Genomic DNA, 19,265 nt, shown 5'->3' on the forward strand with positions numbered 1-19,265 from the left:
TGAACATAGGGTCAGCCCTGAAGTATGCTTGATAAATTCAGTAAGACCCCATTGATAAAACAGATTTTTCCCTTTCCCAGGGGGATATCAATACCTTCTGTTAGGTGTAGGACTGTGTCCACTTCCTCTTCTTAGAGATGGGACCCCATCTGGCTTGAACCTGTGAAAGTCTTGTGCATGCTGAAACAGTCTCTGTGAGTTCATATTAGCAACAGTCCTATAGTGTCTAGAAGACACTATTCCTTGGAGTCATCCATCACCTCTGGCTCTTATAATTTTTTGGCCTCCTCTTCTGTATAAATCCCTGAGCTTCGAGGGAGGGGTTTTATTAAGACATCCCATTTAGGACTAAGTGCTCCAAAGTTTCTCATTCTCAGCACACTGTCCAGTTGTGGGTATCTATATTAATTCTCATCTACTTCAAGAAGCAGCTTCTCTGAGGTGGGTTGAATGAAACATTGATCTATAGGCATAGCAGCATGAACTTGGAAATCATTTTATTGCTATGATTCTTTAGTAGAATAAGAATAGTAGATTGTCCCCTAACCCCCTGACCACTCTAGTCTCAGTTTCCTGGCCATGCTAGCAGTGCCAGATATGAATTTTGTCATGTACTGGGCCTTAAATTCAATCAGAAAGTGTTGGTTACTACCATTACATTTGTGCCACTATTGTGTAAGTGTATTTTCAGGCAGGCCACTGTTGTAGGTTGCAGGTTCATAGCTGGGTGATATTGATGATTACCTTTCTTCTCTAGTCTTTATTTTCTATAGATCTGGAAAAAATGAATAGTAAAAGACTTAACTACATAATTTATACAATCCCTTGCTTTAATTTGTCCAATATCTCATATGTCTTTTGGAAAGCACAGAAGCTACATATAGGATTTGGGGCAGTGCTATTTTAGACGTTTTTAAATTAAAATATGAGCCTAGGATGCTGATAGTTATGACAGCTTTTCTTATGTTTCTACTTAGGATGATATTACAAATAAAACTTTTCAAATTAACTGAAAACTGTAGCCATACAAGGCAGAACTATAAACAATCATTCATGTCCTTGATCAATGGTTGCTTTAGTAAACATATGTTGGAGATAGCCATACTGTCACTGAAGGGGCTTTAACAGGCCTGAGCATGGCAAACATGACGCTCATAGGCCTTACCCTTCTCCCATTCCCTCTGCCTTGCTAAAAACTATTAGATTATGTTTTTAAAGCTAGCCACCAAGGTCTATTCACTTATTTGTCCACTTCCTCTCCTTGGGACTGACTGCCAAGATCCAGCTATCAAAGTAGTGAAGTCCAGCAATCAAACCCTCCTTGTGGCTGCCCTAATTAACCTGTCTAATCAAAATTAACCAATTTGAGCCTGTCAGTAGTAGTGTACAACTTTTAATCCCAGGTTCAGGAGGCAGAGGCAGGTGGATCTCTGTGCGTTTGAGGATAGCCTGGTCTACAGGGAAAGTTTCAGTACAACCAGGGCTACACAGTGTAGCCAAATTTCTAAACAGTCTTATTAAATAAGAAACACAGAACCAAATATAGGGGTGAAAGCCTTAGAGATCAGGGAAATAGTGATAGCCACCAACCTTACCTCTCCAGCTCTGCAGCTATCAAAAGGTGAGTTACTTCCTGTCTTACCCATGCCTTTATTGCCTTGCTGTTCTGCCCTCTCATTGGCTCTTAGCCCAGCTACCTCATTTCCTTGTCACTGCCTGTCTGTACAGACCTCCAGGTCCATATGGTTGGTACTGGGATTAAAGGCATGTGTTACCACTCTTAGCTGTTCCCTAGTGTGTCCTTGAACACACAAAGACCCTGCCCACCCCGTGACTGGATTAAGGGCATGTGCTACCACTGCTTGTCTTCTATGTTTATTTAAAAATGGCTGGCCTTTTCCCCCTTGATCTCCAGGCATGCTTTATTTATTAACATGCAAATAAAATATCACCACATTTCAGCACAAATAAAACATCACCGCATTTCCCCTTTTTTGTTTAATAAAAATAAAAAAGTTATAACTAATATAAGACAAACTATATACAATAAGTACAATAACTATATATAATATATAAAAGCAATAAATACATCAGCAATGTCTAGTCCATTTTCATTTGACAAATTTAGAGAAAATATTCCATTATCTATCCTATTTTGGTGAGTCCAAAATGTACCTAATTCATTGTTTATCCTAACTTGTATTATCAACAGAAAACTATCCTATGATATCTTTCAAACTTTTACATTTTATACCTCCTTTTTTTCCCCAGAGCTGAGGACTGAACCCAGGACCTTGCACTTGCTAGGCAAGCGCTCTACCACTGAGCTAAATCCCCAACTCCCATTTTATACCTCCTTAGTGAGTTTCTTTTTTGAATTTCTTAACAAGGAAGACTGTAACTACAACTATATAATCTTCAAACTTCCTCAGAGACCCAAGAAGGAAATAATATTACCTAGTAAAACAGGAAGTGCAAACAAGCGACTTCCAAAAAATGTGAGTTGACAGAAACAGCCAGCTGCCTGAACAGTCACCTGAGGTTTCTCCACAATGATGGGGCATCATCTTCAGCCTATAGGCTTAATGTATCTGACAGACTCATTTGTGAGGTAAGATGTACACAAGGCCTACAGTTCAACCTCACATTTGGTGTGAGTATTCCATTTACCAGATAAACCTGAATTCCACCAATTTCCTGTCATGATTCAGGATTTTAAATTTTGGAAATTGCTGGTATTTTTAGAATTTGGCTGTCTATTCTTCTTGGCTTGTGGATGGCTTCATCTCAGTGTCCCATTCTTCTCCACATCCCATTCTTCTCTGCTTGTGGGTGGTTTCATCTCTTTTATTAAATGCCAGTCTCTAATACTGAGAGGTTAGACTCTGTCAACCTAATAACTCCTTCAAGAATAACTGTTTCAGCTACTGCTCCACTGCACCCCAGAAGCCATCAGTCCACTGCCTGTTCAGCTGCCTTTGAAGAAAGGGGCACTGTACCTTTTCCGGATGGCAAAGCCACTTCAGCAATGGTGCCATATTATCCTGGTCTCCCTCAGAGGACACTTGTTGCTAAAGCTGCATCTACTCTTGTTTTGGCAAGGATCAGTAGTCCTTTGTGTGTGTGTGTGTGTGTGTGTGTGTGTGTGTGTGTGTGTGTGTGTGTGTGTCTGTCTGTCTGTCTGTCTGTCCTGTTTGTCCATTTTGGGTAGCATACTGTCAGCAGTCGATGCTAGGGCACTTTGTTGCCTAGTGGCTAACTTTTGTCACAGTGAAAGTTAACTCCATATGCAGTTTCTTCAATGTTCATATCTTCTCTGAAGTAGATTGGTACTGCCAGGAGCTGATATGTCTCATAGTAATAAAAAAAGAAAAAATTATAAGTTATTAAAACATTTTAAATGCCATATTCTGTAGATCTCCAAAGGGTTTGAAGATGACCTATCTAAAATATATCTCTGATTAACCTTGAAAACACCTAATGTGACTACAAATTCAATTGTTATGTATAACTACTAATTTTCATTTCCTTATATATTAATAGTTGGTAATAACATTCAAGGATTAGCAAATTGCATTACATTGTTAAATGAACTATATAAGTACAATATCCTGAACAAGTTTAGAAATATACATATAGCATTTTCTAACAATATCAATCTCAATATATATAATTTGTATACAATATGTAAAAATCCAATCCAATGTAAAGTATTTAAAACTAGTAGTTGTCTTTAAAAAGTAGATTCAATGATCTACCGTTTAATCTATATTATATCTATATCTTCTCTTTTTTTCAGAGTAGATTCAATAATCTACCCTTTATTCTATCATTTCTCTATATTTTTTCAGAGTAGATTCAATAATATACCTCTTTATTTATACCCTCTTTTCTTTTCTTTTCTTTTTTTTCTTCTTTTCTTTTCTTTTCTTCCTTGTTTTAAAAAACAAGAACCTTAAATCTAATCTCCTTTGTTTATTCCCATTCCTGACCATTAACAACAACAACTTGTAACCAATCATCCTAAACAATGAAAATTATTCCAAACCCAAAACCCATTGAAAGACCAAAAACTACCTGTCCCATCCTGTAGCAGGAATCTTAAAAGTTCTTATTGATAAAATCAAACCTGGAACCAGGTATTGGGATGAACTGGAGATCAGAGAACAAGATACAGCTAACCTCACCTGGTCAACTGCTCAGCTGTTCTTGTTTCCTCAGACTGGAAGCTTCTGTGTCCTCATCCCAATGGCTCTCAGCTGAACTGCTGCTCGGAAGCCTGAAGCTTAACCAGCCGAATGCTTAACCAGCCACATGCTTCTAGTTTCTGGTCCTCACGCCTTATATACCTTTCTGCTTTCTACCATCACTCGTTAGGATTAAAGGCTCACTTTCTGTGATTAAAGGCGTGAGTCACCATGCCTGGCTGTTTCCAATGTGGCCTTGAACTCACAGAGATCCCAGATGGATTTCTGCCTCTGGAATGCTAGGATTAAAGGCGTGTGTATCACTGCCTAACTAGTGGCTTTTCTGTTCTCTGACCCCAGATAAGTTTATTAAGGTACACAATATTTTGGGGAACACAATACCACCACACCATCCCACCCCATGGGAATGTGGGTGTCATGTTCTTAAAATTGCTTCCTGCTGTTTGTGGGTGAGGCATCTTTAGGGGATCCTGAAAAGAAAAATTTTGGGTTAATTGTCAAGTCCTAGGAAAGGTAGCTATATCATTTGTTGTCCAGTTTCTGCATAATGCCCAAGTGCAGGGCTTATCTCAAGTCTTTGTTTAAGTAGTCTGTGAAGCTGGATCATCTCAGCTAGCCATCTCAAAATTGTTCTGAGCAGTTTGTAGTCCAAAGATGATCTTTGAGTGATGTTTGTCAGTTTATTGGTATTATTATTGTCCATGTGGAATCGTCATTGTGGGGACCCATCATCTTTCTGGAGACTTCAAATTCGCTGTTAGGCTTGGTCATGATTCCCTGCAGAAAACTGATAGAGACTTGAATAGAAAAACATGTATAGGTAGCTAAATGAAGCCTTTTTTCTATTATTAATTATTACTCTATATGACCATTAATATCATAACAAAAGTTTAAAATATATATATATTAATCTTATGAATTTTGACATAAAATTTATACCTTAAGAAAAGTTTAAAGAATCAAAATAGAATCAAAGAATTGAGATTAGAGACCCTGTCTCAAAAACCAAAAACCAAATACACAAAAAAATTAAACACCTCATCCTAACACAGGGTTCCCCTTTTACTTTTATAAACTGCCATTTGCCTATGGGCCACACCTGTCTCCTCTCTATCCAGAGGCAGTTCTTTCTCCTTCTGGGACAAATATCCCTTCCCATCTCCCTTCTTCCTTTCCCCTTCTCCCTCATCCTCTATCTCATGTCTTAGACTCTTATGTCCTGCCCTCTGTCCCCCTGGGGCAAATAAATCTCCTTTGTGCTGAGAACTTGGTCTTAGGGTGTCTTGTGCAAATACTGGTCCTTTCAGTCACTACCAATGAACATGTGAAACTTAAAGAATTCGAGCCTGTGACTGTAAAGAACAGGTTTAGCCATCACAGCAGCTAGTGATGGCAGGGAAAGATGATGTGAATAAACCCATTTTCAGGGGAAATGTTAAATCCTCAGGTCCTGGGTTTGAATTTGCTTTGCAGTCACTGAGAAAGTGAAAGACATGACTAATTATTTGTTATAGTTAGATGTCTTAGTCAATGTTCTATTACTGTGAAGAGACATCATGACCAGGGCAACTCTTATCAAGGTAAACATTTAGCTAGGGCTTGCTTGCAGGTTCAGAAGTTTAGTCCATTATCATCATGGTAGGAAGAAGGCAGAATGCAGGCAGACATGGTGTAGGAGAAGTAATTGAGAGTTCTACATCTTGATCCACAGGTAGTAGGAAGAGAGAGCTACTGATCCTGGCTTGAGCTTACCTCAAAGCCTACCCTCAGTGACACACTTCCTCCAACAAGGCCACATCTACCCCAACAAGACCATGCCTCCTAATCCTTTCAAATAGTGCCACCCACTAAGCATTTAAATATCTGAGCCTGTAGGGGTCATTATTATTCAAAGCAGCATATTGGCAAAAATAGCTGCAATAAAAGAACAAATGAATTTTCAAAATATTTTTGACAGAGCTCTATAGAAGCTTAGCTTGCTTTATTTGAGTAATATGATGCTAGTTAAAACATATTGACCTTTTCATGGTTAAAAAATTATGCCAAATTTCTTGTACTTCTTTTAAAAATATATTTATTTATTTGTTTGTTTATTTAATGTGAATGAGTGTTTGCTTGCATTATGTATATAAACCACATACATGCCTGGTGCTCACAGAGGCCTGAAGAGGTCATTAGCTTCCCTGGAACTGGAGTTACTGATAGTTATGAGCTTCATGTGGGTTCTGGGGACCAAACCCAGGTATTTTGCAAAAGCAGCAAGCATATTTAATTATTGAGGCATCCCTCTACTTCTTCTTGTATTTCTTGATTAGCAGTAAATTTCATTGTTAAATTGGAAATTTAAGGATAAGAATTAAGATGAAAATAATTAAGAGGAATACCTTGATTATTATCAGCCAAATAAGTAGCAAACAAGTTTATTTACTGGGCACTTATATAAGTATCTGGAGACATTTATGTTGTTAAGAATTAATTTTTTTTCCCGAGAAACTGCACCCAAAGCAATTAATTCAGCATAGTATGTGGAGCTCAAAATATTACTTTCACTTTACTGTTTGCAAGGATATAGGTCATATTGGGATGTTATAAATACTGTAAGGTTGCAAAATTATAAGTAGTACGGGAGCAATAAGTCATAAGAAAAGTGAAATTCAGCACAACAAGGGTTAAAAAGAAAACAAACATTTAATTAGTACTTGCAGAGAATACTACAGGAATCTCTCTAATTCATCCTTGGTAACTCTTGTAGGGGCAGATAGATTTTAATGTTAATATGTGCTACAGAAGTTGTGATATAATGCCTGGCAATTAGCATAAGCTCGAAGCCAGATAGCTGGAAAAACATGTTCCGGGACACTGCAGATCAATTCATATTTCTGTAAAAGGAATCTGCTGGGTGTTCCGTCAGTGGAACATCAAGCATCAAAGGAGAGTTTAATGGATGTCAGTCATTATCTAAACCCAGACTCCTTCAGCCAAGTTCGTGTGCATTGTTAATCATATGCTGCGAACCTGGTAGGGGAAAGTGGGGAGAAGTATCACATGAGATGTTTTCCTTTTTCTGAGATTTGAATTGCAACATTTGATATTTGTGAATTACTAGGAAAGAGTGGCTGCTTGGGGCAGTTCTTCTAGGGGAACTGTGTGCTTTTAAGGGAGGTAGACAACAGTAGAAGGGCTTTGAAGGCAGCGAGTGCTTGGTCAGTCTACTGAACTCCTTGCTTTGGCCGCCACTTAAAATTAGCAGAAGAGCTGAAGTAATGACTCAGTGGTTAAGAGTACCCGTTGTTCTCACCTTTGTTGTTCGTTTTTGCTGTTTTTTTTTTTTGGGGGGGGGGCTGCCACCCAGCTCCCGAGTAAATCACACATGGAGGCTTATTCTTACTTATAAATGCCTGGCCTTAGTTTGGCTTGTTTCTTGCTAGCTTTCTTTAACTTTGAATTATCCCATGTACCTTCTGCCTCTGGGCTTTTCCCATTCTCTTACTTCTGTAAATCTTACTCTTAATCTGTGGCTGACTGTGTAGCTAGATGGCTGGCCCCTGAAGTCTTCCTCGTTCTCTGACTCTTTCCTTTTATAGAAATATGATTTAATCTGCAATGTCTTGGAATCTAAACTTAGAAATAGCCTTTGGGAATAGTCAGAAACTTGATAAAGGAAATTATAAAACTCTACATGATAGTATCATAGAAAGATTTGAAAAAACAGACAGATGTACCTTGAAAAATAAGATTAAGTTTTAAAAGAAGTCGGTTCTGTTTACGTTTGTCCTATATGCATTATGACACCAATAATAAAAAAAAAAAACCCTTCATTTCGTGTGAATATTGTAAGGAACCTGGCAAAGCATTCCAAATTTTACTTTGAAGAATTTATATCATATAAGAGCAGCTGGAAGAAAACTAAAAATCAAAAATACTAAGAATGAACATTTCCTTAGCTGATGTGAGGATGTGCTGTAAAATGGGTCAAATGGAAACCATATGATGCTGAGTCAGGGTATTGAGCCCCAGAACCAACTGTGTTCAGGGATTTAAAGTCCAGGAAAACATTGGCTTGATGTTTTTATTTTCTAAGTAGCATGTTCAACACATTTATGAAACAATATCCAGTGTGCAACCATTTGAGAGGAAAAGACATTCCTATAATGTTCTTATTTTTATTTATCTATTTTTCATTTAAAGTTTTATGCAGTGTACATTTTTTGTGTATAAACATCATTTTTTAAAAATTTTTGAAAGTAGATTATAGTAACAGCACTTTCTCTCTTCACTTTCAAAACTCCCTCCAACCCTACTCATGCACCTCACCTTGCTGTCTCTAAAAGTCATGGTGTCTGTTTCTTTGAATTTTTATATATATTTATAAATACATAAGTAACAACTTGCTCAGTCCTTATAATGTTACTTGTGTGTATATAATTTCAATTCTGACCTTTTAATACTGAATAACCAGTTGGGGACACTCTTCCCTGGCAAATATTTCTCCTGCTCTCGGCATTTCCTAGTGGCCTATAATTCTTTATCCAAGGTTGAGGCCTCATAACCATGTTATGTTTATTATAACCCTTTCATGTTAGCATGTCTATTGATGTTGTCCTTGTTCAGGTCATATCTAGGCAGCCATGTTAGGGAGCCTTCCTGTGGTAGCTTCTCTGACCTTTCTAGGAGAGGATCTCATAGCAAACATCTTAGTCCTCTGACTCTCACTCTTCCCACTCCCTCTTCTGCCATAATCCCTGAGCCTTGTAGATGTATCAGATAAGAAAAGACTTTTAGGAAAAGGGATACTAGGATGATCACTTTGTGAGTTCATCCAGGCATCTTCTTAATAAATATGAATATTGATTCATTTCTAATTAATTAATGACATGCATATGAGGAGTTTTTACAGACTTGTGGTGAAGTTAGTTCTTTCCGTGTAACAGTTTGTTTTCTTTTTTTAGTGATTCTGTAACTTGTTTCTTTTTGCTCTTATGAACTTAAATCACTTTGCAATGCATTCTACATTTTTATATGAAATATGGGCACTAGGCAAATAATTTATGACAGCTTGGCTACAAAGTGGCTCCTGCATTTATGAAAGAAGGAATATGGGATTAGTTAGAAAGAGTTACACACATGGTGCAGAAAGAGGAGGACCATGTGCTCTGATTCTGTTATACCATGTTATGTCTGTGGAGAAGAACAGAGATGCGGTATTTCATTAAGATGTATTAAGTGGAAAGTAGTGTCCGTGTAGCTCTTTTCCATCTACAAGCAAACCTGTATAGTTGCTGAGACAGTTAAAGCAATAGGAACCAGGACTTTGAAGCACAGACAGAAAGATATACAGGTATATGTGATGCTGTAATTAAAAATACCTGGGGATGACTAACTGCCTTTGATGATCATATAGACGCATTTTCCTCCAGGATTCCTCTAGGGGCTGTTTTTCCTCCAATCCACTACAATTAGGATTTTTATAGTTGGAAGGTATCCTCTACAGCATGTGTACAGAATGTATGCACAATCTAGTACATTATGGGACAGACAACTTGTCTTTTGAAGTTACTTCAAAATCTCTACAAATCCAAGATTCATGTTTAACACTTGTATTTCTTCACTGAGATATTTTTACCACTGAATGTTATTCATTTTGTGTTTTTTAATATTGTGTGTGTGTGTGTGTGTGTGTGTGTGTGTGTGTGTGAGAGAGAGAGAGAGAGAGAGAGAGAGAGAGTATGCAATGCACATAGGGCGTGCTTATGAAGGACAACTTGCAGGAGTCACTCTTTTCTCCTTCTGCCATGTGGATTATGTGGCTCACACTCAGGTCTTCAGATTTGGTGCACATACCTTTGCCCACTGAAGCATCTCACCAGCTTGTGAATTATTCTTCTGCCAGTTTTTGTGCTGTGCAGCAGATAGACTTTAATTTTCTGTGGGCTGTCAACCTTTTGAAGACATTATTTTTGTTACAGCTGAGATGGGGGAGGCGGTGTTCTTGGAGAACCTCAGGGACAATGACGTTGCAGGGATGTCACCAGTCAGTGTGCTGAGGGATCTTCTGCTCTACCTGGACAGACATAATGGGTGGTTCATGAGCACTGCAAATGATGGTTTCCAGTCTTCGTTTTCCTTATTGTCTGGCAGCAGTGAGTGGTGGCATTAGGCAGGAAGAAGTCCCAGCAGGCTGCACCCTCTGATACTACAGTCCCTGCTCAATTATCTGGATCATTACTGGGTTTGTAGTCCCTGTGAGGGTCTCAGCTTATCAGGACCTTTCCATAGGAGTTGCACACTCTGCATCTTCGCATAGGTGGATGGAACTTGTAAGGCACCTTGGTCCTTGTCGATGGTGGTTGTTACAGCTCGCAGCCCTGGATCTGAAGCTGCTGGCCCCAAAGAATTGGTTAGAAAAACCTCTAGGAAGTGATGTTCAAGAGCAACTTTGCTCTCTGGGGCTTGCGTATGGTTTCCAGAGAAGGATAAATGCTTTGCTAGGTGGTAAAGTCTTGGATTGGGGTTTCCCAGCATGCTAGAGAATGCTGATGAACCCTCTACCTGGTCAAAAATATGTCGTAGATTTGCTCAGTTGTTTGACAGGACATGTTCTAACACAATTTAAGCTTATCAGCCTTCAAATATCTTTTAAATGGTAAATATCTTTATAAATGAGCCCATTTATCTTGGATGACTGAATAGAGAAGCGTTGCATGTCTAATTCAGCTGGACTGAAATGTGCATCTTTTTGTGATGAGATTAACATTTAGATACTCTGCCAGTTGTGTATGTGATGATGTTCTTGGATCTTAGAGCCCTTAGAATTCTCCAGTTTTGTGGGACAGGTAGACTTTACGCTGCATTTATGAGCAAACTAGTAGCAGATCTGGTTTTCTCTAGATTGTCATCTATTTGTTAATGTGAACTGCTGGTGAAAAGAGTGAAGGTGGGTGTGTGTTGTATGTGTATGTTTGTATGTGTGTGTATTGTCTTTGTGTCTTTCTGTTTGTAGGGAAAATTTTCCCTCTCAGATATGACTGGTTGCTGTGTTAGGCTTCATACATTTTCTTATAGAAAATGTTTATTAGGTTTTTAATTTTTTCTGTTTTCCCAAATGCATTAGCTATATTTTCCTGTGTGTCAGCATGCCTTCTCTCTTGAGCATGGCTGACAAGACAATCTCCTTTTCAATGCAACCCAGGGCCTGAAGAGAAAATATTTTGGTTATTATTTATGTGAGGAATCATAGAGATTACTCTTATAAAGGAAGTTTAACATTTTTACTCATGAGTTTTGATCACAATAAAAAGTTGTCTGAGTCCAGTGCTTTCCTCTGAAGTCTGTTTTTAGTATGTGTATTTAGCTTTACATTGAAGTTTATTTTTTTCACCGTCATAATGTGAGTTGATGATAGATGGAGTGGTAGAATTTATAGATAAGGATCATTCTTGAAGTTTTGATTTTAATCTATAGATTTAATATATTAAATACTAATATATTAAAGATATATATAAAGATAAAATATTTAACATATTTAATATATTAAATATATTAAATATTAATATATTAATATATAATATATTAATATATTAAATAAATTTAATATAGATTTTCAGATGATTTCTTAGAAACCTGAAGTTGATATCTTTTGAAATGTATCCCTTTTCATGCCTACTTTCATTAATTCAGCACTTCTCTCTGTTGTAGTCAATTTACCTAAGGGTTTTCAATTTAGTCTATCATTTCACAGACCTTATTACTTGAGTCATTGGTTCTTTGTATTGTTATCTACGTTGATTTCTGCCCTGATCTTTCTCTCTATCTCCTGATTTTGGGTTGGGCTTGTTCTTGTTTTTCTAGGAGACTGAGATGTATGGTTAAAAATTTCATTTGGGATCTCTCTAATTTTTAAAATGTAGATATTTTAACAGATTATCTATCTATGTACCTATCATCTATCATCTATCTATGTCTATCATCTATCTATATCATCTATCCATATCTGTTAAGTCCACTGGATTTATAATGCTATTTAACTCAGATACTTCTTTGCTGATTTTTTTGTCTAGATGACCCATGTATTGGTGAAAGTGGGATATTCATGTCACCAACTATTACAGTGTTGTGAGTGTGCACCTTTACTTACAGTAATGCTTTTGTTTGTCTCGATTTTTTTTAAATGAAATTTGGTTTATTAATGTTCCAAATCATTACAAACTGATTTTATATGTATCTTCTAATTTTGATTTGAAGTCTAACTTTTCCTTTACTAATGTGGCTACATCTTGGTTGTTGTTCTTGTTATTATTGTCTGTTTTTTTTTTTTTTTTTACTTCCATTTCCTTGGAGTGTCCTTTTCTATCCTTTCAATCCAAGGTAGTTTTTGTCCTTGTAAATGATCTTTGTTTCTTGTTTGTAACAAATACATAGATCCTATTTCCCAACCTGCTAGTCTATGACATTTGATTGGGTATTAAGGTCATTTTAACATTTGAAGTTATTATCAATAGTTAGCTACTAATTCCTAACATTTTACTGTTTTTTGTAGTGTTTGATATTTTTCTAATACTGGTCTGCATATAGAGTATTATAGTACAGTTTATTATTTCTCATAGCCTCATGGGTATATTTATTTTCCTCTTTAGTATGTAGGATTCTTCTTGTATTTTTGATAGTGCTCACATCGTGGTCATAAATTCTTTTAGTTTTTGTTTACCTCAAGGTTTTTCTTTGTCCTTCAATTATAATGGATAGTTTTGGTATATATAGTAATCCTGTTTGGTAGTTACTGTGTTCAAAGCTTGAAATACGTCACTTCATGCTCTTCTTTCATAGTTTCAGTTGAGAAATCTGCTATTATTCTAATGGGTTTGCTTTTTTGTGCTTTGGCAGTAATATTGTCTGGTGACTTCCAAAGTACTTTCTTTGTTCTATATATATATTTTCCCCTGGTCTTATCTGTTTGCCATTCTAAATGTATCTGCATAGCTATCTCTCTCTCTCTAGATTTTCATTTTTATTTTGCTTTTGTTTTATTGAATATACTTTTTTTATCTTGTACTTTTTGTCTTTTTATGTGCCCATCGTTCATATACTTGGTTTTATATTGGTGTCCTGTAAATACTGTATGTTCTGTTCATACTTTATCATTACTGTATCTATGTTGTGAGAACAATTTAATTCCCAAATACTTATCTTCAGGCCCTGATAGTCCACCTTCCTACAGATCCATTTTTTTTTCTACTGAGATTTTTAACTGGTGGGCTGAGGTTTTCATTTTAAATTTGTTACTTTTTCAGTATTTCTACATGTTGACTAGCTTCCTTTTTCATATATTGTGTTGACATCTTTATTTCATTCAGCTGCTTATTCATTTTGTCTATGACTTTATTCAAAAGGTTAGTCCTTTTTGAGTTTGCTGAAATGCCTTATAATAATTCTTTTAAATTCTGTATCTGTTATTTCATCCAGTCCACTCTCATTGGAACCAAGTACTATGCAATTGATAACTTTTTCAGGAGCTGTGTGGCCTTGAGTTTTTATGTTTCTTGCACTGAGATTTTTCACATTTGGGATTAGGTGATAGGATGGATTTTATTTTTAACTGTCTTTAAAAGTTGAAGTTTTTTCAGTGTTCTATTGGGACTACATAGAGGTAGGGTTGAGGTCTTATTATTCCCCTCTGGACTTAGAGTGCATGTAGGCCAGCATCTATACTTTCAGCTGATTTTCTAAGGGTACTGCACATGATTCAGCACCATTCTGAGAGCAGAATATTAGTAGAAGAAGCAACCCCAACTGAGGATAGTTCCATCTCATGTATTGTGGAAGGTGCCCTTTTATTCCTTTGATGATAATAGAATTATATTTTCCTTCTGATTAATTCACACATTTTGTTACCACTCACACATTTTGTTATTCTGCATAAAAGAGGTTAATATAAATAATTTGTTAGCATAGTTGGTTGTTTTTACTCTTTGGTTCTTTGGGGATCCCATCACCCAGCTCCCAAATAATCACATGTGAAGACTTTTTCTTATGAATTCCTGGCCTTTGCTTGGCTTTGCTCTTTTTCTCCTTCTATTTATTGTCTGTGCCTGCCAGCCCCGCCTGTCCTTTCTTCTGCCTTGCTATTGGCTATTTAGCTCTTTATTAGACCAGTCAAATATTTTAGACAAGCACAGTAACACAGCTTCACAGTTAAACAAGTGTAATATAAAAGAATGCAACACACCTTTGCATCATTAAACAAATGTTCCACAGCATAAGCAAATGTAGCACACCATAAAATAATATTCCACAGCAAGTTAGGATAAAATTGGTTGTGTTATTTGAAACATAGTCCATATACAGACTCAGCATGTCTGTGTGATTGTGCTTATTTCCCATGTAAGGCTAAATGTTTGGCTTTTAATGGACTAAAATATAGCTCCTGTGAATGAAAGGGTGCAAGAGCTCAGCAAAGAGCAAAGCAGGGCTGGTGCAGACTCAGGCTGTGTGGTTTTCAGGGAAGGTTCGTAAATACCTAGTGCTGTAGTGCTTCATGCAAAACAAAATCCTGCAGCTGCACTGTTGTTAGCATGTTGCTTTGCAACTGTAACTGTGTGTTCATATCCTGATCTTATTTTTCAGCACCCATTTATGCCTGTGTCCTAGGTTAGATCTGGTCAAGATCACAAATGAGAGTCAAGAGAGTGAGGTTGCTACAGCTTGGTGTACAGCATGCCCGCACTACAGGTGAAAAGAAAAGATGCACTTTATTTTCTATCTTGGGTGCCATGCCTGGGGACTTATAGCAAGAGACAGATCAACATAAGAAGGCAAACAAATTTACCTATGGGAGTTTCATGTGATACAGCTTTCTTCAGAAATAAAGACCCAAAGAAAAAAATAAGACACAGATACACACACACACACCCCACCCCTGATATCATTATATGATTGTTTTTAGCCTGAAAATAATTTAAACTAGGAGTTTGTGACTAAATCACTTCATGGATATGCTTAATATTATTCTAATGGCTATAAAATTTATTTTAAACATAGTAATACATATCCTTTAAAGATAACTTATATAATACAGAAAGGCATAAAGAAGGAATGGCTGTAGATAGTTACATGCCACTTTTTTCACCAAGTTAAATTAAAAGAAAACTACATGTCCACATGTTGTCTAGTGTCAGGATTCTTCCTCTCTCAGGAGCCCATTAGACACCTGGGTATCAAGTCCATCCATGGTTGTCATTCCTGTTATTTTCTTCCATACTCCTGCCTTGCATTGCTGCCCTCTCTCCTGGCACAAACCCATGAGGAACTGGACTATTACCTCAATCTAGGTTGCTACTCCTTGGAGTTCAAAGTTTACAGCTCATCATTAAAGTCTTCCTTTCTTTCTCTCTCTCTCTCTCTCTCTCTCTCTCTCTCTCTCTCTATATATATATATATATATATATATATATATATATATCTCCATATATATGTATATATATCCATATATATATATGTATATATCTTCTTGATGTTGGGCAAAAGTAGAGAAATTTAAAACTTATACAGCATTTACTTGGACTTTGGTGTAAGCAATTTAGAAAAGATAAGGAAAAAGTTAATTATTACTTAATACTTAGAAAAATCTTTGAGTTGAATCTCTAATTTTGACCCAAGGTAAGAGTAGAAAGGTGATAGTTACTGTTTGTGTTGATGTTTTGGGAATAAGTCTTTTTTTTCTTTTCCTTTTATTTTATTTTACAATACCATTCAGTTCTACATATTAGCCACAGATTCCCTTGTTCTCCCCCTCCTGCCCCCTCCCCTTCCCCCCAGCCCTCCCCATTCCCACCTCCTCCAGGGCAAAGCCTCCCCTGAGGACTGAGATCGACCTGGTAGACACAGTCCAGGCAGATCCAGTCCCCTCCTCCCAGACTGAGCCAAGTGTCCCTGCATAAGCCCCAGGTTTCAAATAGCCAACTCATGCAAAGAGCACAGGACCCGGTACCACTGCCTGGATGCCTCCCAAACAGATCAAGCCAATCAACTGTCTCACCTTTTCAGAGGGCCTGATCCAGTTGGGGGCCCCTAAGCCTTTGGTTCATAGTTCATGTGTTTCCATTCATTTGGCTATTTGTCCCTGTGCTTTATCCAACCTTGGTCTCAACAATTCTCGCTCATATAAACCCTCCTCTTTCTCACTAATTAGACTCCCGGTGCTCCACCCGGGGCCTAGCTGTGGATCTCTGCATCCAGATTCCTCAGTCCTTGGATTTCTGGCATGACTATTAGGGTGTTTGGCCATCCCATCACCAGAGTAGGTCAGTTAGGGCTGTCTCTCGACCATTGCCAGCAGTCTATTGTGGGGGTATCTTTGTGGATTTCTGTGGGCCTCTCTAGCACTTTGTTTCTTCCTTTTCTCATGTGGTCTCCATTTACCATGGTCTCCTATTCCTTGTTCTCCCTCTCTGTTCTTGATCCAGATGGGATCTCCCACTCTCACAGGCTCTCTTTCTCTCAACCCTCACCCTTCATTACTCCCACTCACGTCCAGGTTGTTAGTGTAGATCTCAGCCATTTCTCCTATTGCTCAACATCCCTAATCATCAGGGAAATGCAAATCAAAACAACTCTGAGATACCACCTTACACCTGTCAGAATGGCTAAGATCAAAAACACTGAAGACACTTTATGCTGGAGAGGATGTGGAACTAGGGGAACTCTCCTCCACTGCTGGTGGGAATGCAAGCTTGTATAACCACTTTGGAAATCAATATGGCGCTTTCTTAGAAAACTGGGAATCAATCTCCCCCAAGATCCAGCTATACCACTCTTGGGCATATACCCAAGAAATGCTCAATCATACCACAAGAACACTTGCTTGGTTATGTTCATATCAGCATTGTTTGTAATAGCCAAAACCTGAAAACAACCTAGATGCCCTTCAACTGAAGAATGGATAAATAAATTGTGGCACATATACACAATGGAAAACTACTCAGCAGAGAAAAACAATGACATCATGAGGTTTGTATGCAAATGGATGGATCTAGAAAAAATCATTCTGAGTGAGGTAACCCAGACTCAGAAAGACAAATATGGGAATAAGTCTTTAGAAGCACTTCAAATAGGAGTAGTCACTTAATGAACGGAAAGACATTTAATGAACAGTTCAGTCTCGTTTGTAGCAGATGAGGTCATGTCAACACATTGGACTGGTGGCTCTTCAGCAGTATTGGTTTCGGGCATTTCTGTTTATCCTTCTGTGCTACAGTTATAATTTCTCATTTCTTCAACTATGCTGAGATGGACTTGGGGCAATTTATACTAAGTTAGATGTCAACCAAATTCTCATGTGTGATGAAGAATGTATCAAATATTCGACAAAGTAAAAAGCTTGTTGGTGGATAGGTCAATGCATCAAGGGAAAGCTGATTTTGGTTCTATAAGGAACCTCACTGAGAACCTGTCTGAAATGTACTGATAAGCAGTTTGATGATTAAAGTGGCTGTTTGAGTGAGTACAAAGACACTACCTAGAGACTGCTAAGTGTGGAAGGCCTTGAGGAGGTACCTTCCAGTCACATTAGGTAGACATCAGCTCTCCCCGACTCATCACCTCACCGCAGCACAGAGGCTCTGCAAAACAGTAACTGAGGACAGTTGCTATGGTTACATACAACTTTTTTTTTTTTTTTTTTTTTTTTTTTTTTTTTTTTTTTTTTTTTTTGGTTTTTCGAGACAGGGTTTCTCTGCGTAGCTTTGCGCCTTTCCTGGAACTCACTTGGTAGCCCAGGCTGGCCTCGAACTCGCAGAGATCCGCCTGGCTCTGCCTCCCGAGTGCTGGGATTAAAGGCGTGCGCCACCACCGCCCGGCTCGGTTACATACAACTTATAAGGAAAAATTTAGTTTTGAGTTTATTAGCAAGATAAAAGCAACTTTTATTGATCAGAATGAATCATGAATAATTAGAATACTAGGGTAAAGAATTAAAAAAGTATATCTGGAGACTTAGAGTTTCCCTTTGAAATTCACTGCATGGTGATATTGTGTCACAAGCTAGGAAGGAGTACAGTGTTATTTACATATTCATAACTGTTGGTAATATGTGAAACTTTATATTGGGGGTGTCTTCTCAAATAATTAAGGCATTTTTTTCAGAATTACAACTTTGAATAACTTTAGAAGACAATGTTAAGCCGGGCGGTGGTGGCGCACGCCTTTAATCCCAGCACTCGGGAGGCAGAGCCAGGCGGATCTCTGTGAGTTCGAGGCCAGCCTGGGCTACCAAGTGAGCTCCAGGAAAGGCGCAAAGCTACACAGAGAAACCCTGTCTTGAAAAACCAAAAAAAAAAAAAAAAAAATAAAAAAAAAAAAAAAAAATAGAAGACAATGTTATATGTATGGAGATAGATGTTCTAAGTTGCTCTAATAAGTGTGGTGATTTGAATAAAAATGGCTCTAATAGGCTCATATGTTTGAATGCTTAGTCACCAAGGAGTGGAAATGTTTGAAAAGATTAGAAGGGTTAGGAGGTATGGCCTTGTTGGAGCAGGCATGGCCTTGTTGGAGGAAGTGTCTCATTGAGGGTGGGCTTTGAGGTTTCAAAAGCCCACACCTGGCCAAGGCTCTCTTTCTCTCTCTCTGCCTACCAGCTGAGGATCAGGATGTCAGCCCCCCAGATATTTCTCCAACACTATGCCTGCCTTCATGTTCTTATGTTTACAACTATGATGATAATGCACTATAAGCTTTTGAAACTGAAAGCAAGCCCCTAATTAAATACTTTCCTTTGTAAGAGTTGCCTTGGTCATGGTGATTCTTCACACCAATAGAATAGTGACTAAGACAGCAAGACATGAAAAAAAATCAGATACATCACATCATAGAATCTAGTCCTGAAAGCAGGATTTGAGTGTACATATTGAACAGATAGAATAAAGGCCTGGAGTCAAAGTGACATGCTCAAATTCTGGTTTTATTTTTCTATGTGATTGTTGTGTCTTGACTTATCTCTAAATGTGATAATCATATCTGTTTTGCAAGATACCTGTGAGGATTAAATATGTTAATGAATATCAA

General features: G+C 37.7%; 1 long non-coding RNA gene across 4 annotated transcripts in view; it reads right to left on the reverse strand.

The window, feature by feature from the left end:
• The window catches only part of LOC107400817 (uncharacterized), a 47,007-nt gene that overhangs the window by 17,684 nt on the left and 10,058 nt on the right, over positions 1-19,265 (reverse strand). For 2 of the 4 annotated variants that reach the window (XR_013052380.1, XR_013052378.1), the window contains exons 2-3: positions 10,050-10,269; positions 95-775 (exon numbers count right to left, since the gene is read on the reverse strand). This is a non-coding gene — a long non-coding RNA (uncharacterized LOC107400817). Of the gene's footprint in view, positions 1-94; positions 776-2,006; positions 4,996-10,049; positions 10,270-19,265 lie in introns of those variants that run through there. The other 2 variants (XR_006073537.2, XR_013052379.1) reach the window with 2 other exon arrangements.

Source organism: Peromyscus maniculatus, chromosome 6, assembly GCF_049852395.1.
Source record: "Peromyscus maniculatus bairdii isolate BWxNUB_F1_BW_parent chromosome 6, HU_Pman_BW_mat_3.1, whole genome shotgun sequence".
Taxonomy (NCBI): domain Eukaryota; kingdom Metazoa; phylum Chordata; class Mammalia; order Rodentia; family Cricetidae; genus Peromyscus; species Peromyscus maniculatus.